The sequence below is a fragment of the Triturus cristatus genome, chromosome 10 (assembly GCF_964204655.1).
Source record: "Triturus cristatus chromosome 10, aTriCri1.1, whole genome shotgun sequence".
Lineage (NCBI taxonomy): Eukaryota > Metazoa > Chordata > Amphibia > Caudata > Salamandridae > Triturus > Triturus cristatus.
This window is the reverse complement of record NC_140593.1, coordinates 380327230-380349335: the sequence shown is the minus strand read 5'-3', so window position 1 is coordinate 380349335 and position 22106 is coordinate 380327230. Positions and strand designations below refer to the sequence as shown.

At 39.7% G+C, this 22106-nt stretch overlaps 1 protein-coding gene across 1 annotated transcript in view; it reads right to left on the bottom strand.

Annotated features, from left to right (window-relative positions):
* The window catches only part of HIBADH (3-hydroxyisobutyrate dehydrogenase), a 502228-nt gene that overhangs the window by 305937 nt on the left and 174185 nt on the right, over window positions 1–22106 (bottom strand). The gene's annotated exons all lie outside the window — the stretch shown is intronic.

Here is a 22106-nt window from a genome sequence, read left to right as displayed (position 1 = left end):
GAAAGTCTCTGCCAGACATGGAGTAGTAAACAAATTACTTTTTTTTTTTAAATGCGCAAGTCAGTAATTGTGCTGCTCTGGGGGCAGCCATTTTACCCTAATACTGCAAAATCTGACGTTTTCTTCCTTAGCATTACACATTTAATTTCCTTTGGGTGACCTCACCACAAATATGTTTTTTTTTACAAGTTACATTCTCAAATAAACATAGTTCTACTGTGACAAAATGAAAAACACAAATTATATAATTTCATGAAACTCCCATCTGACCGACAAAATTTTGATTAATATTGGTCATAGTGCAGGTATGTGTATGAGAACGATCCTTTAGTGTGTTATATATATATATGACATGTGACAGAGGCTACGGCCAAAACGTGTCGGGAGAAGCTAGCTGTTAATAAACGGATCTTTGCATACTTCAGGCGCATCTGTGCGCATCTTTTTTGGTGAAGGTATATAGTGTAGTCATATATATTTATTACCTACTGGCGGTCGCCAGTAGGTAGTTATAGTTAGGACCTATTATCCATAGGAAATCCGCAACATTCTATTTGGAATAACTTTGGCGCCGGTTGACGAATCTTCGCGAAATGTTCAAAACTGGTGGGGCGCTCCGGTCCGCTCTTATCCTGAAAGTCTCGGGGTGATTAGTCAAGCGGGTGCTGAGAAAAAAGGGGGATCCCAAAACGTGTTTTCCCCAGGCAATTTTCCATAGAAACCGTTAATCGCAGCTACAGTCCTAACTGCTGAACGGAATTACACCAAATTTGGCAAAAAGGTAGCCCTTGGTTCACACTTGTGCCTTTTGCTTAAATGATGTAAATCCGTTCTGAAGTTCCTGAGAAAATCAAAAGTAAAATCACAGATATATCTATGGGCGCGGTGGATCTGCGCACCCTGCCGAGCACGAGCTGTATGCTAATTGGCTGTCAACACTCCAAACCAGGAAGTGTTGGCAGCCATCTTGTGCCTCGGTAGAACCGAGAGGGCCAGCCCCGGGGGATGGGGTCCCCGGGGCTATTAGTGGCCCGGGAGGGGGGGGCCACGTGACCCCCCCCCCAAAGATTTAAAAAGAATTTGAAAGGCCGGCCCTGGGGAATGGAGTCCCTGGGGCCTTTAGTGGCCAGAGGAGGGGGGCAACGCAGCCCCCTTCCAAAAAATAAAAAGGCCATGCCCCGGGGAATGGGTCTCCGGGGCTGATTAAGGCCTCGGGAGAGGGGGCCACACGGCCCCCTTCCCAAATTTTAAATTAAAAAAAAAATAATTAGGGGGAAGGCCCTGGGGGATGGGGTCCCCAGGGCCAAAAAATGAGTAAAAGAAGGGGGGCTACGCAGCCCCCCTTTCTTAAAAAAATAAACATATATACCGGCATTGCGCCGGAGGCCACGCCCCCTCGTTTCAGCACTCTGCAAACGCGCCCCCCTGGCGCGTTTGCGGATGGGGAACAAATTCCCCTTGAATACTGGTGGTCCCTGGGGGCCAACTAGCCCACCAAGAACCTCCAGTATGCGCCAGGGGGCTGCATTGCAGAGAGGTGTTCTGAGGCCATGCCCCTTTTTACCCCTCTCTGCAACGCAGCTCTGTGACGCTTAATGGAGGTAGCTGATGTTCAGGAATTAATTCCTCTTCAATGCGGAGGGTCCCTGGGGGCCAACTAGCCCACCAGGTGCCTCCAGTAAGCGCCACGGAGCTGCGTTGCAGAGTGTTGCATAGAGGTGTTCAGAGACCACACCGCTTTTTACAAGGCAGCTCTCTGGCGCATACTGGAGGTACCTGGTGGGCTAGTTGGCACCCAGGGACCCTCAGGATTGAGGAGGAATTAATTTCCCAACTTAAACCGCACCACAGGGCGTGTTTTCAGACATGTCACTTCAGGCCACACCTCCTTCCTTCACCACTGTGCAAACGCACCCCGTGCCAGGTTTTAAGTTGGGGGATTAACTCTGTTTTAATACTGAGGGTCCCTGAGGGCCAACTAGCCCAACAGGTATCTCCAGTATGCGCCAGGGAGCTGCGTTGCAGACAGGTGTTCAGAGGCCACGCCCCTTTTTACACCTGAATGGAACACACCTCTGTGGCACTTACTGGAGGTACCTAGTGGGCTAGTTTGACCCTAGGGACCCTTAGGATTCAAGGGGAGTTAATCTCCCAACATAAAACGGCCACAGGGCGTCTTTACACACTGGGGAAGGGAGGGGACGGGGCCTGAGGTGACGTGTGCAAACAAGCCCTATGGCGCGTTTTAAGTTGGGGAAATAATTCCCCTTTAATCCCGAGGGCTCATGGGAGCCAACTAGTCCACCAGGTGCTTCCAGTAAGCACCACTGTGCAGCGTTGCAGAGAGGTGGTCCAGGCCATGCCCATTTTCTCTGCTATTAAGTAAGAACAATGTCCACAAGGAACTTATTCACAAAGATCCATTAGCAATTTTGGAGTAAAAGTTATACTCCCAGCTGATTTAATCCCCAAGCCAAAGAGAACGTACTTAATTAGTCTGGAGTACTTATTTACTTCAACAAGAGCAAGAATAATTTATTGCACAATTCACAATTATATCATAAACATTTTAGTTTTCAGGCACAAAAGAGAAATGGTGAAAAAGGTGAGAATAGAGCCCAGTGAGAATAATCGTAGCCTACAAAGTGAACTAAGTGTATAGGAGGTCTTTTTAAAAAACAATGAGGAGCATGTAAGAGTGTAACGAGTCTTTTTTGCTCTCCCTTTGTTGGAGTCGACGACGTTTCAACCCTCTCTGGGTACGGGGTCTCTTCAGGACAATATCTGGGGACTACAAACAAGGAAGGAGTAAGTGCCCGAAATATACTAGATTTGTAAGTTGACTCAAGACTCCAGTTATTTATTGGCTTACCTAATTGTATTCAAATAGGATTTGAAGATTGGTAGATGGTATATGTCTGACGAAGTCTAAAAATACAAAAGGGATATATAAGGAATTTAAAAATGTATCCTTATAGGGTATATCTATCTCTATACTGTTAATGAAAAAGCATGTTTTACTTATTAAGCCCATAAGTAATTAATCAAATTATGAGCGTAACTTTGATTATAAGGACATCTTCCTGATAGGGCCTGGCCCTATTCTAGTACATATCCAATGAAACCTAGGTAGGTAATCACACTATAATAATCATCACTATGTAATGTCACTTACTTGGAGCATCTAATGTCTCCGCTGTCTCCTTGAACACTGGCAATGCTTGACAAATACAAGGACTAATTTAGCCAGTCCATATAATGATCTACAAAAAAATATATAATAAGGGACAATCGGTACCGGAGGCTACAGTATAATGATTTACTTTATATCTGTATGTAACAACTACTCACAGAATTGCTGTAGGGATACAGGATATCCGTGATCCAATTCCGACTGTAATTGATATGTCTCCGTAGTGAATACCTGTTGGACATTGAGGCCAAAGTTACTGCCAAAACATCACACAGGGAGATAGTTTGAAGGAAACAGTATGCGTGAGTAACTTACTTTTTAGAAAACGAACGAGTGAAGCATCCGAATCCTGAACGAGTGAAGCATTCGAATCCGCCGCGCAAGTCGGTAAGCAGTCTCCCAAGAAGCGGAAGTATTTAATTCAACCCGGAAGTCTGCGCATACACAGGGGAGGGAATGGGATTCAATGGCGGCCATCTTAAAACGGTGTTTTATCTAATAGTTTCTGGAGTAAGTAATCGGTCCTTCTATGTGAAAAGGACTCAAGATGTTGAGAGTGGCCCGGAATTAGGCGCATAAGTATTGGAATTGTATAAGTCAACCCGGAGGTGTGCGCATAAGTGTGGGAAGTGTATAAATCAACCCAGGGGTGTGCGCAGGGCAAGGAATAGGAATCAATGGCGGCCATCTTGGAGAGATGTTTTGTCTGATAGTCTCTAGGGTAATTAGTAGGTCCATATATATGAAATGGACTCAAAGTGTTAGGCGCATATGTATAGGAGAGCAAAATAGACTCGTTGATGGTCTTTTAGTACATTATTACTAGTACATGTAGCGTTCGATTAAGAGTGATACATAAGCGGCCATCTTCTAAAGGTCTATTAATGCATCAGTACTTGCCGCCGTACCAATACATTCAGGGCAATACATCGTTTTCTAGTCAAGCAACAAGTTATATTGCATTACATTTGATGTTGTACATTTAGATACCTCCACCTCTTATTTCAATGACTCAGAAGGCATCTCATGAGGACATCAGTAAATCAAACGTTACAATAACAAATCAAACGTTAAGGGAAATCGAATGCAATAAGGAAGATTGAATCCATTCATCAAGAGCTGCTGACATTCTACCTGATAATGTTCTAATACAGGCACCATAACCTTTCATTTCCTTATATGAATTAGATCATATATACAAAAATAATTTCTGGACCCGTTATCATGAGTAGAGCTTCTTCCAATTATGCTTCAATGTAAACTAATGAATTTCCGCCATTCCTCTAGACTGTTCAGACCAAGAGTTGTCGATTGACACTTATCGATCCATTTACATTCCAGTGTCTGTAGCAGGATTGACATATCACCTCCCCTAGGTGGCAGTTTAGCTTTTTCGATTAGCTGCCACCCGTTGCAGAGAGGTGGTCCAGGCCAATGCCCATTTTCTCTGCAACGCAGCTCTGTGGTGCTAACTAGAGATACCTGATGGGCTAGTTGTACCCAAGGGACACTCAGGATTCAACGGGACTTTATCCCCCAAATTAAAACGGCCATAGGGCGTGTTTGCACACGTCAGCTCAGCCACCCCTCCCTTCACTAGTGTGCAAACGCGCCCTGTGGCATGTTTTAAGAGGTAGTTTAGATACCCCCCCCCCCCCTATTATATACTAGGGGCTTACAGAGGAGGTCATGCTAATAACAGGGGTACCCCAACGCATAGTGTTCCCTAGTATGTAGGTGTTTTAACTGTATTCTAAGTGTCTTTTAGCATAGGACTGGCTCTAGGACTGGTTAGTCCGAGTCAGTTACCACCAGTACCCATCTGAAAAAGTTGAGGGTACAGGATGATTTTGAACAAAGACTCTTTCTGCTCCTCTGTTTGTTCTTTCTGCACGTCTTCCTTCTTCCTGCACTTTTCTCCTTCTTTGAGGACTTCTGTAGCTTCTTTGTGTGTTTTTCTTCATTCTTCACATGTCCTACCTCTGTAGGCATAGTTAGAAACTAGCATTTTAAAAACCTTTGAAATTCACTTAAAAAAACCATAGGTTTCAGGCACGTTATAGTTCGGAATTAGCATTTAAAAAACCTTAGAAATTCACAGAAAAAATCATAGGTTTCAGGGGTGTTATAGTTTGCGGGACATTTCACTCGTACAAAACCATAGAAATTCCTCCGTTATAGTTAGTTCAGCTAACTATAACTCACGCCCCCGCAATGCACTGCTGATGACGTCACATATTACATCACTCATTACATGGTCAATCGCTGATGACATCACTGATGACATCGTCAATGTGATAATTTGATGCATCTTCTCACACCCTAATATAACCTTTGATACACCCACTCTAAATTACAGACTGCCATTCTCAAAACCATAGACACTCCAACACCAATAACTACATACCCACTCACTGATTCTTAGGTCTACACACCCATCGACTCACTCACCCGTACCGTCATTCATACTTATGGTCACTCAGTACAGGACTATCATATGCACTCATACACCTATATAGACACTCACACACCACCACTCAGGCATAGAGGTACTCACACACCTACTCAGTCATGCAAATAATTAATCACACTGACATTTACTCATCTATACAGTTATACACACACCAACTCAATTACTCATACAAATACTAGCACATTCTTACGTTCTTATACAATCAATGATACAAGCACACACTCCTCCATACAACCACTCTCACTTATAGCCATTTATGTACTCCAGCACACATATATACTGCCTTTCACATATGTAGCTACTCACACATGTACCACTGAAATATACATTCACTCACCAACACAACCATACACACACTCACCCACCCATACAGTCCATCACAGATGCACTCTTGAAAACATGCACCCAGTGAATGACCCACTCACACATCTATGCACAGAATCACACCCACCCCACCCACACAAACACTCCGGCACCCATACAGTTACTCAGACAACCAATCTATAACCCATATAGACACTCCTGTAGCGATTTGCAAACCCATGCAGCCGCTTACACACCAACAGACAGACGGATACAGACATTCACACAGTTTAGTCACTAACCCATGCATTCAGTAATATACGTTTAATCACTCACTTATAGTCAGTCGCGCACCTACAAAATCATCCATTCACACACTTATACACCCACTCATTCTTCAATATGCCTTTCCCTATATATAATAAACATTTAAACTTTACAGAAACACACAGACACAGGATGATGTCATCAGTGATGTCATCAGTGAGGTAATATGTGACATCAGCAGTGCATTGTGGGGGCGCGTGTTAGCTGAACTAACTATAACTGAGGAATTTCTATGGTTTTGTACGAGTGAAATGTCCAGCTAAATATAACACCCCTGAAACCTATGTTTTTTTCTGTGTGTATATATATATATATATATATATATTACCTACTGGCGGTCGCCAGTAGGTAGTTATAGTTAGGACCGTGTTTCCATAGGAAATCTCAAAATTCTATTTTGAATAACTTTGGCGCCGGTTGACGAATCCTCGCGAAATTTTCAAAACTAATGGGGCGCTCCGCTCAGCTCCTACCCTGAAAGTTTCGGGGGGATTCGTCAAGCGGGGGCCAAGAAAAAGGGGGGGTCCCAAAACGCGTTTTCCCCATGCATTTTTCCATAGGGACTTTAGTCGCAGCTACAGCCCGAACGGCTGAACAGAATTATGTGAAATTTGGCAGAGAGGTAGCCATAAGGTCCATGAAGTGCCTTTTGCAGGTTTGGTGTAAATCTGTTCAGTATTTCCTGAGAAATTAGCATTTAAATCAATATATATATCTGTAAGCGCGCAGCGTGCGCGCACTGAGCAAGTACTGTGCGCGCACCTTGCCGTGCGCGAGCGCACTTCTGATTGGTTGTTAGATGTCAGTAAACATTCGAATCGGTGGAAATCAGGAAGCGGCGGCCGCCATTTTGTCTCTCGCATAAAGAGGGGGTGTTAAACAAAGGGGGAGAACTTGAAAAGGGGGCAGAGTGGGGAGATATTGACCCACTAGGCATTGTAAGGGGGTCACAGTAGGACTTTGTAGGGCAAAAAAAAAAAGATTTATATTTTGAAAAAAAATATCGCCGAGTGCGCGCACCGAGCGCGCACCCGAAAAAAAACTTTTTTAAAAAAATCATAAAAAAAATCGCATTTAAGTGTTTAGATATAAGGTGGCTCTAAAAAGAGCCCTTGTGTTTATTGTTTGTTTTTTGGTACCTACAAGTAAGTATCGATGCAGAGTCTAAAGTTCAAGAGGAAGACTCTGTTCCCTTCATCAGTGAAGTGTACACCATCTCCTCTATAAATGTCTTGCATGTTGTAACGCAAGTTGTTGTGGTATATAGATCCCATACCATAGTCTCTGAGGAAAGCAGAAATAGATTTGTTGACGTGCTTCCTTGCTTTGTCAATCTGCGGACAAAATTGGTTGGACCAGTTCCACTTTTGCCTTTGGCATATGTTAGAATATACAAAGGCAGTTTGTGGAAAAAGCGCCATCAATTGCACAAAGGTGTCCTTCATAAGCATTTCCAGACCTACCCCAGTTAAAGTGCCTAGGTCATTACCACCACAGTGCACAATAATAAGGTTAGGCTGTGGGAGATGTACAAAGGTTTTCACCAAAGGCATTAATTGGTGCCACTTTAACCCTCTCTGACCAATCCATTTAATATCTACATTTGGCAAAGCAAGGTCTCTCACCATACCTCTTTTTTCTGCAAATTTTTCACTCCAGAAGACATAGCTGTGACCTACAATCCACACTGTGAACATCTTCAAAGGAGATCTGGATGCACTCAGGAGGTGTCTTTCAGTAGAATCGCAATATGAAATAAAAGACAGTTGAAAAATGGGGGCACACATACTTTTTTTTATAAAAAGAACTCATTGGCTGTTTCAAACCATTCTACACTAAAAACTAGGCTGTATGTTTAAATTTTAAAAAGCATGTTTTGTATTGGTACAGAAAAATGTGTTACCAAAGAACATTACTATGGATTGGCTGTTAGGTTTGAAAAGTCAAGCACTCTTGCTCTTTGGATATGAAACATTGTCTGCTGAACTTCTGACCTCTCTCTTCACAGCAGTGCTCCATGACCTGTTGCTATGGTAGCAGGCAGAAGTCAAGTTGGGGGAAGGGTACATTTGGAAAGGGGTTGAAGTTTTCAGCCAATAGAAATGTGTGATTTCATTTGAAAAAATGTGGGAAGCACTGAGATTTGAAATTAACATGTATATGTGGGAAAAAAGAGAGGGAAACTGTGCCATTAACTGGTTCTGCTGAGAGGAGAGAGGTGTTCAGCTCAGATATTCTGGTCTGATAAACTGCTGTGTGACTGCCACATTTCTTTCACAACTAACTAATTTTAAAGGTGAGTTATGAGTTTGAGAGGGGGTGTTTGTGGTTAATTTAGATATAAAAAAAAGAATTGTGAATATTTGTTTAAAGTTGTGATTTACATTTTCTGTTTTGGGAGATATTTAACTGTTTTGAATATGTAAAATATTATGGAGTATGTTTTCACCCTAAGTTAATGTGTACTGGTAACAATGAGGAATACTGTTTGTGCCTACCATCAAACCATGAGTCTGTGTGCAGAGAAGAATTGTTGACAGAGATTTAATTTGTGTTGCTGTTGAAAAGTAAGACTTGCAGTTGAAAGAAAAGGACAGCTTCTCTTTAATTGTGATGGTTAGCATTTAGCAGAAATCACTTTGAAAGAAAAGAGAGGAAAATGGCAGCACATTTGAAAAAAGCATTAGTTCTGTAAGAATTGATAACCCAGGAAAGGGGCAGCCTGTGTTTTGTGCCTATCAACACAGCATGAGTCTGTGTGTATATAGGAATTGTGGGCAGAGATTTAATTTGTGAAGATGTTGTTCAGTAAGAAATGCAGTCCCAGGAAAGGGGCAGCCTGTGTTATGTGCCTAAAATGATGGCATGACTCTGTGTGCACACAGGAAATGTGGGCAGAGATTTAATTTATGAAGTTGTTGTTCAGTAAGAAATGCAGTCCCAGGAAAGGGGCAGCCTGTGTTATGTGCGTAAAATGATGGCATGAGTCTGTGTGCGCACAGGAATTGAGGGCAGAGACTTAATTTGTGAAGATGTTGTTCAGTAAGAAATGCAGTCCCAGGAAAGGGGCAGCCTGTTGTGTTTACACAAATTATCCCTTAGCACACATGCACTGTTACATACATCCCTGCAGTCTTCATGCAGTTCTGGAAGTCTCTTTGCTCATCTGTCTTGCACCAGACAATACACAGTCTTCAGAAACACACTCTTGGCACACACGCAGCAGCTTCTCCAACACTCTCATGTGTAGTACTCCGCTCTGTGTGCTGTTTCAGATAGCAATGTGTAATGCAAACACATTCAACGTCACCAAGGCCTCATTTAAATTGATCTAGTCTAATCACTCACCCTGTAACACATGGTCATGGTCTTAAGGAGCTGTTAGGTTTGAAAGAATCAAGGGGTGCCCCTGAAATTAATTCCTAAATCAGGGTGCTATTAACGTTTAGTTGTAAGATAATTTAGGAGTATTATTTAAAAATGCAAAATACAAAAACCTACAAAACGGACAATTTGTGACAATATATCTCTGAGAACTTTAGAGAGTGTATCAAATACATTTTATTCATATCATATTATTTGTACATTGTATATAGAATGCAAATCATATTCACATGTTTCGGTTATTTTTAAACTCAAAACAGAAGATCGAACATTTCTTTTTTGCTCCTTATGAAGTGAGTGAGAAACTTCAACATAACATAAGAATTCAAATCTTTTTTGTTACTTAAATTACATACAGAAAAACAAATTACATTGGTGAGTAGTTATGGCAGAATCGTTGGTATATCCAAATTACATATAGAAAAACAAGTTGCACTGGTGAATAGTCATGGCAAAATTGTTGTATATCCTACGCGCGTTTCGGCTGTGAAGCCTTCATCAGGATGCCATGTGCATGTGCTTTTATTATCCTCAAAGAGATGGCACTATCCCCCCGTAGAGAAGAAAATGCTGACAATCCGTCGCCAGATAAAGATGCCAGAATGATGAAGCGGGATGCCCTTATAGAAGTTGATAAAGGTTTGGGTTAAACCATCTGTGTAAACATCAAAATGCTGGAGGATGATCCTAAATGGGAAGGGCTACAGCTTCTAAACAGAGATCTGGAATACAGGGCAATTCCTGTTATTCGTAATGCGGTAATGGCGTGCTACAGATATATTAATGATGCTATGGTGTTATGCAGGCAGCAAAAACGGAAGGGTCCTCAACATGCCGGTAAGGTCTGTTTTTATGAGGCCCAAGGTTTTACTCTGTGTTCTGGCACGTCTCGTACTCATCGACCGCAAGGTTGGCAGTCCAGCCAGCCTTGCGGTCGATGAGTACGAGACGTGCCAGAACACAGAGTAAAACCTTGGGCCTCATAAAAACAGACCTTACCGGCATGTTGAGGACCCTTCCGTTTTTGCTGCCTGCATAACACCATAGCATCATTAATATATCTGTAGCACGCCATTACCGCATTACGAATAACAGGAATTGCCCTGTATTCCAGATCTCTGTTTAGAAGCTGTAGCCCTTCCTATTTAGGATCATCCTCCAGCATTTTGATGTTTACACAGATGGTTTAACCCAAACCTTTATCAACTTCTATAAGGGCATCCCGCTTCATCATTCTGGCATCTTTATCCGGCGACGGATTGTCAGCATTTTCTTCTCTACGGGGGGATAGTGCCATCTCTTTGAGGATAATAAAAGCACATGCACATGGCATCCTGATGAAGGCTTCACAGCCGAAACGCGCGTAGGATATACAACAATTTTGCCATGACTATTCACCAGTGCAACTTGTTTTTCTATATGTAATTTGGATATACCAACGATTCTGCCATAACTACTCACCAATGTAATTTGTTTTTCTGTATGTAATTTAAGTAACAAAAAAGATTTGAATTCTTATGTTATGTTGAAGTTTCTCACTCACTTCATAAGGAGCAAAAAAGAAATGTTCGATCTTCTGTTTTGAGTTTAAAAATAACCGAAACATGTGAATATGATTTGCATTCTATATACAATGTACAAATAATATGATATGAATAAAATGTATTTGATACACTCTCTAAAGTTCTCAGAGATATATTGTCACAAATTGTCCGTTTTGTAGGTTTTTGTATTTTGCATTTTTAAATAATACTCCTAAATTATCTTACAACTAAACTTAAGGAGCTGTTAGGACATGTGCTCTTTTTTGCTTCTGTAAATGATAAGGGAAATGTGTCAGGCTGTAACAGTAATTTGGTACTATTCAGGGACACTGTTTTGTTCCAAAAAACATAGCATTAGTCTGTGTGCGCACAGGAATTGTTGTCTGAGATTTAATTTGTGAAGATGTTGTTACCCTGTAACACATGGTCATGGTGTTAAGGAGCTGTTAGGACATGTGCTGTTTTCTGCTTCTGTAAATGATGTGGGAAATGTGTCAGGCAGTAACAGTAATTTGGTACTATTCAGGGACACTGTTTTGTTCCAAAAAACATAGTATGAGTCTGTGTGCGCACAGGAATTGTGGGCAGAGTTTTAATTTGTGAAGATGTTGTTCAGTAAGAAATGCAGTCCCAGGAAAGGGGCAGCCTGTGTTATGTGCGTAAAATGATGGCATGAGTCTGTGTGCACACAGGAATTGTGGGCAGAGATTTAATTTATGAATTTGTTGTTCAGTAAGAAATGCAGTCCCAGGAAAGGGGCAGCCTGTGTTATGTGTGTAAAATGATGGCATGAGTCTGTGTGCGCACAGGAATTGTGGGCAGAGATTTAATTTGTGAAGATGTTGTTCAGTAAGAAATGCAGTCCCAGGAAAGGGGCAGCCTGTTGTGTTTACACAAATTATCCCTTAGCACACATGCACTGTTACGTACATCCCTGCAGTCTTCATGCAGTTCTGGAAATCTCCTTGCTCATGTCTCTTGCAGCTGACAATACATACTCTGCAGAAACACACTCTTGGGACACACGGAGCAGCTTCTCCAACACTCCCATGCGTACTACTCAGGACTGTGTGTAATGCAAACACATTCAACGTTACCAAGGCCTCATTTTCTTTGCTCTACTCTAAACACTCACCCAGGTTGCAGATACTTATGGTATGAAGTAGCTGTTAGGAAATGTGCACTTTTCTGCCTCTGTGATCTACAAGGAAAATGTGTAAGGCTGTAACAGCAATTATCACTTGATCTACCAGAGTAGTAAATGTGCTTTGAATTTGGAAATCAAAATCTGTTTTCTGTTTACAAGCACACCATGAGGCTGTGTGCGCACAGGAATTGTGGCCACAGATATAATTTGTGTTGCAGTTCTTCTGTTAAAAAATGCACTTGCAGGAAAGGGGCAGCTTGTTTTTTTTCAACTGTGGTGGTTAGCACTGTGCACAAATTAGTAAATCACGTATGAGAGACAAATGGAAAAACATTTGAAATAAATGAAAAGTAAAAAAAAAATATTTTAATGAATTATAATTACAAAAAGGATTTTTTTTTTAGTTCCTTGCAGGTATTGCTGAGCAACAGTGAAAAAAAAATGCCTTTAAGGACAAGAAAGAGGAAAGAAAAGCAACAACAAGTATATCTGGACAAAACTGGGAAAAAAAAATAGCAGGAGAAGCTGGTGATGGCAAAAAGAAAAAGTCTACTGGTAAGCAGAGCAGAGATTTCTTTAAAAAGATTTTCAAAAAACAAAAAAATGGCAAACATAACTGTAAAACAGAGTTTTATGTACAAAGCAACAACACAGTCAACAGCAAAAAAAAAGCTAATGTACAATCAGAAGTATGTCAAACTGATTTAACACGAAAATTAGATTTTAAAAATATTCGTCGAAAAATGTTTCATAGAAGAGTGATGTTAAATTTGCTAAAGGATGTGAAAAAATATAAGAAGAAAACAAAATTTATTAAGAAATTTTTTTTTATAGAAAATATTGTAAGTAAGGCTTTGGAAATAAAAAGAAAACTTTTTATTCTAATTTTGAATAGGATGCGTAGATTAGATAAATTAGTCAATGCAATGAAGTCACAAAGCAAAAGGAAAAGAGAAGTGAAAAAAGTAACTTTTGTAAAGTGTTCTTGGGAGAATGGAAACACAGTTCAAGTACTGAACCATTTTTTAATGAAGAGAGTTATCTTCAAAGTAGTAGTTTGTTGCATGCAGTTGACACCAATGGTAGAGCATATGAAGTTAAGGATGGTTGTGTGATGGAAAAAGAGAAAATGGTCCCAAGAAATGAGGAAGAAGTAATGGCTGCTGAGGCTATGGGGAGACGTCCAAAAGCCCCAGTGTACACTTGGAACTGTAGTAGTATTTGTACTGTGCGTCAGGAATCTATTGATAAATTACGTGACTTTCTAAGAGAATATAGTAAAAAAAGAGTGTAAAACAGAAGATGAAGGTGCTTCAAACACTAGATCCATGCAGAGTGAGAGAAAATACTGGTTTGCAGGGACATTCTCTGGCTTGTCTATCTAGAAAAGTGTGTAAAAGTGTTTTTCATCATTTTAGGATGCTGGCTGTTCATCATACTGAAATGAGAAAGTTTGTGAGAACATTGTATTTTGCTAAAAGTCCAGCAGTAAAGTTGAATGAGTTGAATAATGCTCTGTTCCGTGGATCTGTATCAGATGTAGTGAAGGTTACCGATGAGATTCAGTTTTGTTACTTTGGTCCAGAACAAGAAAGTGCAGAAAAGGACACAGTAAATGAGGCAAATGAGGAACAGAATGTAGAACTCATTATTACTAAAAATTTTGAGGATGAAATGACAAAATTTACTATCACCTCTAATGAAAGACCAAATATTACTTGTATTTGTTGCCGCAGAAGTCATTATAAAATTCAAACAAGGAATGTTGATCTGTATAAAAAAAGTGAAAATGAAGATAATTATAAGTGGAAGGATTTTGCTACATATATATTTCTTGAAAATTGTTTTGAATTGGGTGAAGATCAGCGTATTTGTAAATACTGTTATAATAAGTTAGAAGGAAATAGAATGCCGACCAGAGCTGTACATAATAATTTAGAATTGGATGCTATTCCTGCCGAACTTTCTGAATTAAATACATAGGAGTCTATACTCATTCAATGTGTTCATCCTTTCCAGACCATAGTACGTATGGAGCCCAAAACTGGTAAATTACCTCCTTCTGATTTACTGAGAGGTTTAAAAGGAAGAGGGGTGTATTTGCCCTTGGATTTGAAAAAAAATATGGAAACTATTGATGCAGATACTTTGGAAACTGAACCATTAGTAATTTTGGTTAATGGTGTACCTACAAAGAATAAGAAGATTTGGCAGGAGCTGGTGGATGTACGAAAAGTACAAAGAGCAAATTTGTATTTGAAAAAAAATAATAAATGGTATGAATCAATTTATATAGAAGAAGAAGAAGAAGAAGATTTACAAGAAGACACAGAAACACCAACTGGTCAAATTGAAAAAGTGGACAAGTCAAAGGAAGAAGAAATTTATGAACATTTTAGCATACATCCTCTTCATTCAAAAGAAGTTATGGGAGACACTATTGATCTGTTTCAGATGAAGAAAGCAAAAGGAACTCCCGTGAGTGTATGGGAGGAGAGCTTGGAAGCTCAATGTTTTCCCCAGCTGTTTCCTACAGAAAAAGGAGGACGATACGATGAACGTCCAGAACAGATTCCAGCTTCTGAGTATCGGACTACAAGACTATATGCAGAAGATCCAAGATTGTGTCAAAGTATTCCTTATTTGTTCCATCTTTTATTTGAAAGCGACTTGTCTGCATTATCTTATGCAGTAAATCACATTTTAAAAAGTGGAGTACATTTACAAAATGTGTCTGCTAAGGATTTTATGGAGAAAGTGCAGCACCGAGATGATCATTTGGAAACACAACTGATCAATCTGATGGCTTGTCAGCGTGGGACAAATGAATATTGGTACCGACGCCATGGTGAATTAAAATGCATGTTACGGAATTTAGGAACTCCTACATGGTTTCTAACCCTAAGCTGTGCCGAGTACGCTTGGGATGATTTACTGGATTTTCTAAGAGAGGCAAATTCAAACATTAAAAACATTGAATACAAGACAGCTGGAGAACTGTGCTCATTGGATCCAGTTAATGTTTGCAGATATTTCAATCATAGATTTGAGGCTGTGATGTCCTTCATCTGTAATAAAAAAAATCCACCTCTTGGAGAAGTAGTGGATTTCTTTTGGATAAAAGAGTACCAGGCAAGAGGTGCTCCTCATATTCATATGCTGTTGTGGATCAAGGATGCCCCAAAGTTTGGAACAGATACTGATGAAGCAGTGTTATCTTTCATTGAAGAATATGCAACATGCGCTATACCTAAAAGCACAGAAGAGAAAAAGTTAAAAGAGCAAGTTTTACGTTTCCAAAGTCATCGGTGTGGAAAATACTGTCGATGGAAGTACAAGACGAAAGATAAATTCTACACAAAGTGTCGATTTGGATTTCCTAGACCTGTTCTTTCAAAAGGAAGAGTCAACAGTTTTATGTCAGCTGTGCGACATACTATAACCAGAAAATCTCCCAAAAATACCTACAACCTAAAAAGAAATGAAGAGTCAAAATTTATAAATGACTTCAACCCCGTCATTTTATCCATGTGGAATGCTAACATGGATATTCAGTATGTGGCAGACAATTCGATTGCTGTTGCTCGGTATGTGACATCTTACATCACTAAATCTGAGAAAACAGAATTGAAGGAAATGTGGGAAGAGATTTCTCACGAGAAGACTGTCAGTAAGAAGCTGTACAGTTTCAGTTTAAAGATGTTATCGCATCAAGAAATTGGATCCTACGAATGCTCAGATAGGTTATCATCTGCAAGTCTTTACTCGAAATCCAGAAGAATAATTTGGGTAAGCTAAGGCCTTGCAGGAATGAGAAATCGGGTACTGAAATCTGTTGGAGAAATTGAATATTTGGCCGAGAATGACCCAGAAAGTACAGATATTTTTAAATCAAACATGTTGGACACATATTACCCAAAGAGAAGTCATCATCTTGAGAACATGTGTCTCTATGAAGTGCTGCAGAACTACATTTATTCACGGAAAGCCACAGAAGACATCAACAATGGAAAATACAAAGTCATTGGTGAGGAAGGATGTTTGGTGAAGCAAAGAAAAGGAAGTTTGATAAATCACAGGAAGCTCAGTTGCGAAACTACTGACAAAAAGGAATTTTACTACTTGGCTCTTTTACAGCTGTTTAAACCATGGCGTTCAGAGGACGAACTACTTGGAGATTTTCAGAGCTATGAAGATTCCTTTAATGCTTGCAAAGACAGCATAGAATGCAGTACTTTCATAACTTATGTCCAAATGTTAAATGAAGAAAATGAATAGGAAGCAAAAATTGCAGCTGAAGTAGCTAGAGACAGTTCTCAAGACAGCCAAAGTTCAGGAACACTTAGTCAAGATCCCCTAGGACAACTAATCATAGAAAATGAAGCTGCAGTAGCCATGACTGAAGTAGAAACGGCTATGAATCAAGCACAGGAAGATTCAATAGACTTACTAAATCTGGAACAACAACTGAATGAAGAACAAAAAGAAATTTATGAAGAAGTCATCAAAAAAATTGATCATGGATTACTACATGAAAAGAAAGAGTGCTCATGCACATCATTTGAACCAATCAGGATGTATGTGAGTGGACAAGCTGGAACTGGTAAAAGTTTCTTAATAAAAGTCATCAGAAGCTATCTACAGCAAAAAACAGCTTCAAATTTGTCTTGTGTGGTAACTGCTCCAACTGGGTTAGCAGCCTATAACATAAAAGGAATTACCTTACATCGCTTGCTAATGTTACCAGTGGAGCATGAGAACAAAATAGAATACCACAAGCTAACTGGAGAAGCATGCCTCGAAGTTTCAAGAGTGTTGAAGAAGATGCAAGTTCTCATTATTGATGAGGTGAGCATGGTTTCAAATTTAATGCTTGCCTTTGTGCATTTAAGAATGCAACAAATTCTTAAGAGAGACTATGACGTGTTATTTGGAGGAAAACACGTCATAGTTTTTGGGGATCTTCTGCAGCTCACTCCAGTTAAAGGACAACCAGTGTTTAATACTGTGACACATGAAGACACGAAGAAGTCATTAGGAAGCATTGGTAATGCGAATATTTGGTCGTTCTTTGAGTACAAAGAACTCACTACCAATATGAGACAAGCAAACGACGAAGATTATGCAAGTATTCTGAAAGATATCAGAATTGGACTACTCACTGAAGTTGGCAAAAAAGCATTACAGAGTCGGTTGCCTCATAATTTATTTCCAAATGAAGAAATAGTTGCAGAGAAAATATACCAGAACATTGTAGAAAAAAATACTGTAATCTGCTTAATGCCAACACTACGTGAGTGCTCAATATTCAATGAGGAACTTTTGAAATTGGAAAAGTAAGAGATTAAGAAAATGGAAGCAGAGGACACAATTCAGCATGAAAGAATTACTTTTACATTAACAGGCAAACTGAAAAATAAATTGGATTCACTAGAGAAGAACATTTCCAAAACAGCTGGATTAGAAAAAAATCTATATGTTTGCATGAATTGTCGAGTGATTTTAAGGAGAAATTTGGATGTAGAAAAAGGTTTAGTGAATGGAGCTATGGGAAGAGTTGTAGGTTTTATTAAGTATCAGAAAAAAGAAGGAATTGAATGTTTAAAAATAAAATTTGATCAGATAGAAGAAGTTAAAGACATTTGTCGTTGTTCAGTTCGTTTCATGCTTGTGAAAGACTTCTATGTACGTAGGAAGCAGTTTCCGTTTTCTTTAGCATATCCTGTAACTATTCACAAGTCTCAAGGATTGACTGTAGATAGTGCTTTTGTAAACATTGGTTCTACTGTGTTCAAAGAAGGTATGGCATATGTTGCTTTGTCACGAGTGAAAACATTATCTGGTTTATTTGTGATAGACTTTGATGACTCAAAAGTTAGTGCTGATACAAACTGTGTAAAGGAGTATAATAGATTAAGAAGAACCTATGCTCCTCATTTAGGTCAGTATCCTGTGATTGAAAAACATGTTGCTTCTCGGAAAAGGAGATTTGAAAATATCTGTAATGTGGATGAACAGAACAAAAAAAAAAAAAAAAGGACAGTGATGTGATAGCAAGGAAAAAGAAAAAGGACAGTGTTGAAGAGGTTGTTGGTTGCCATTTTGAAAATAGCTCTGGTGTCAACTGCTATGCAAATGTAGTGCTGAATGTTGTATTTTATCTTGAAAAGTTGCTAGAACAGATAATAGTAAATCATGGAAAAAGATTGTGTTCTCTGCTGAGTCTCCTTTTTGAGAAGCTGAGTACTGATAAAACTGAAATTGAAAGTGCTACTGATGTTAGAAATCTTTTAGATGTATGTTGTGGTTCTACACAGTTTAAAGAAAATGTCCAGCAAGATGCACAGGAATTCTTAATATATATTTTGAGTGTACTTGAAGATGAAGGAGTAGAAGTAGAAAACTTATTTGGTGTCTCTTACAAATGGGAACATTGCTGTGAAAATTGTATGAACACATGTAGTAGTCATGTTGATTCAGAAAGGTTCATATTTTTACCATTACCAGAGAGTAAATCAGTGACTTTTAGTAAATTAGTTAAAGATGCCAATCACAACATGGAATGTTCTGAATGCAAATCTGACATGTTTTCCACGTTATTTTTACAGAAATATGGTCAGTATGTAATTTTAATGATGCAACGTTGTAGAGCTGATGGTTCACAATTGGATACTTTAATAAAGAAGTTTACAGGACAACAATTATCAATTTCTGGAAAAACTTTTGTTACAGTTGCAATAATTTTTCATGAAGGACCTACTGTAACTTCTGGACATTACACAGTTTATCTTAAATGTGAAAAAGGCTGGACACTGTGTAATGATTCCCAATTGATTTTCAAGCAACGTATGCCTTATGATTTACCCAATTCTTATTTAATTTTTCTGAAACCTAAATTTTGAAAACTAAAAACTGCATCTGAAGAAAGCATTTTTTGTAATTTTAAAGGATTATAATTGAAGATATCACTTAAAAAGGATTTTGAGATTACTATTTGGCCTAAAGGAAAAGTAATAAAAACAATTGTGGACTCCTTTGACAGAAATTATTTTGGCATGTGTGCTTTTGCGACAAGGTTTAAAGACGGTTTGTCTAGAAAATTTTTATTCATCTAGAAAAGTACTTGTAATATATATATATGTAATATTTCTAACAAGGTATATTTTAGTGAGGAAAGTTTTAGGGCTTTTTTTAAACAATCTTTCAGATTGATTTTTTTTTTGCCCGCTGTTAAATGATGAATACAATTGTTTTCACTATTTTAAGTGAAAAATAAAAAATTCTGAAAACAGCAAAAAAATGGCAAAAAATTGCTTTGTAAAATATGTAAAAACATGTAATGCTTTTTGTAATGTATGATTGAATATTAATACTTTTTTTCTTTTTTTGCAGAACTGGAAAGAAAAAAAAAGAAAAAATTCTGTTCCCTTGCAAAATACTTTTAAATTTTTTTTTTCGAAATTTTTCTTTTTTTTAAAAAAATAAGTGAAAAATATTAGTATTACTCAATCCTCCTTTTTCATGCTTCCATTTCTTCACCTCTTTTTGTACATTAAATTTTTTTTTTTCAAAACGAAAAAAAATTGAAAAAAAACCTTGGGTGCGCGCACCTCAAATTTTTTTTTAAAAAAATCCCTAAAAAAAAAAAATTGGGGGGTTTAGTTTATAAGTGGCTCTTAAAAGAGCCCTTGAGTTAATGGAGGGAAACAGGAAGAGAAAAACGAAAAAAAAGAAAAAACATCTATGGCCTACTTGCACTCATGGGCATCAAATTTTCTCTGAATGAGATCAAGACTGGTCTCACCCACAGAAATAAGTTTACCGCAATCAGTGCAGCGTGTGGACAACCTAGCAAAACAAGGTGGTCCAAAACGAGGTGAAGAAGAAGGCAAAGGCACCACTGCAGCTGAAGTGCTCGCCTGAGCTGCCGAAGATGTGCTCGGCTGAGCTGCTGCAGATATCGTCGGTAGAGCAGGTGGAGGGTTTGCTCCAGAAGCTCGACGAAAAGTCACTGGATGCATTTCGTCAACATGCCTCAACATAGTGTGAATGCTAAAAGAATATTTCTTGTTAGGATTCCCACGTGACAAGACTTTTTGACAAAGTACACATGTAACTTTAGGTGCATTTACCTTCTTTAGTCCCTCTGGAAAAGTGAAAAACTGCAATATAAAGCTGTCTTTCTGCTTCCTGTTCCTCTGCCTCTCAAGAGTGTCCTGGTCACTGTCTGAAGATGGTTGCTGTTCAGCCATTGTCTCTCAACAACAGAATAGCTCCTTCTCCAAAGGAATCAGAACTAATAATGAGGGGAGTAGGTGTGGTTTGGGAAGAATCTGGAACTGAAAGTACTTCAAACCAATCAAAAGTGATGATTCATGATCACATGACTTGCCATGAGGGGATTGGGTGTGGTGTTGAAACAATCAGAAACTGAAAGTAATGTTTGAATTTGAATTTGAATTTGAATTTAAAAACATTTCTATAGCGCACTTTTACCAAGCGGTTTCTTGGCGCTGTTGGATTGCAAGAAGCAAGCAGGAGCAAAGGGGAATTTAAGCATTGTAAGCACGAGAAAAAAGAAAAGTTTTAAGACCCTTCCGGAACTCAATGTAGGAAGATGACATACGGAGTTCCGGGGGGAGGGAGTTCCAAAATGCGGGAGCAAGCACTGCGAATTTCGTACCGCCAGTCTTTTTTTTGCTGAAGCGGGGAATGGTTAACAAAGCCTGATGAGTAGACCTAAGCTCTCGTCCAGGTGTGTAGGGGGTGATGGCAGAACAGATAAATTCCGGGGCAGTGCCTGTTTTGGCCTGGAAAGTAGTGCAGCCAAGCTTGAACAGAGCACGCTCTTTCACCGGCAGCCAATGCAAGGCCTGCAGTAGGGGAGTAGCTCTATGGTATTTGGGCAGGCCGTGGATCAGGCGGGCAGCCTGATTCTGCACTAGCTGCAAACGGCGAGTGGCGTAGGCTGGAGCGCCATTATAGATGATGTTCCCATAATCGAGGCGCGAAAGCACCATGGCCATCACTATAATTTTTAGGGCAGGTAAAGAAAAAAAACGAGAAATCTTCCTAATGATTCGAAGGGAAAAAAAACAGGAGGAAACAACTAAATTGACCTGAGAGTGAACAGAAAGTGAGGGATCCAGGAGGATGCCAAGGGTCTTGACCTTAGGAACTGGGAGCGGGGGAACACCAAGTGAGGTTGGCCAATGGGAGGGGGACCAGGGACTGCAACCACCTCTGGTCAGGACTAATTCCGTCTTGTCCGGGTTGAGTTTGAGGTGGTTGCAGTTCATCCAGTCCTGGATGAACAGCATGACGGATTGGACATTTGAAGCAGAGGAAGTGGAGTGGGAAAGGTCAAAAATTAGCTGGAGGTCATCGGCGTAATTGAACACCGTGACCTCGAGCTGCTGTAACATAAAAATGAGGGGGTAAATGTATAAATTAAACAAAAGAGGGGAGAGGGAGGAGCCTTGGGGAACTCCACATGCCACCTTACGAGAGGCAGCGGTGAAGCCAGCAAGATGGACTGCCTGAGCCCTGTCACTCAGGAAGGACTTAAGCCAGGTGAGGGCCAGGCCCTCTATACCCGCCGCCTTGACACGGGTGAGGAGGATGGAATGGTCCACCGTGTCAAATGCGGCGGATAAGTCTAAAAGAATGAGGGCCTGGGGGACGTTGGTATCAATGCCCTCACGTAGGCTGTCCATCACTGAGATCACTACCTTC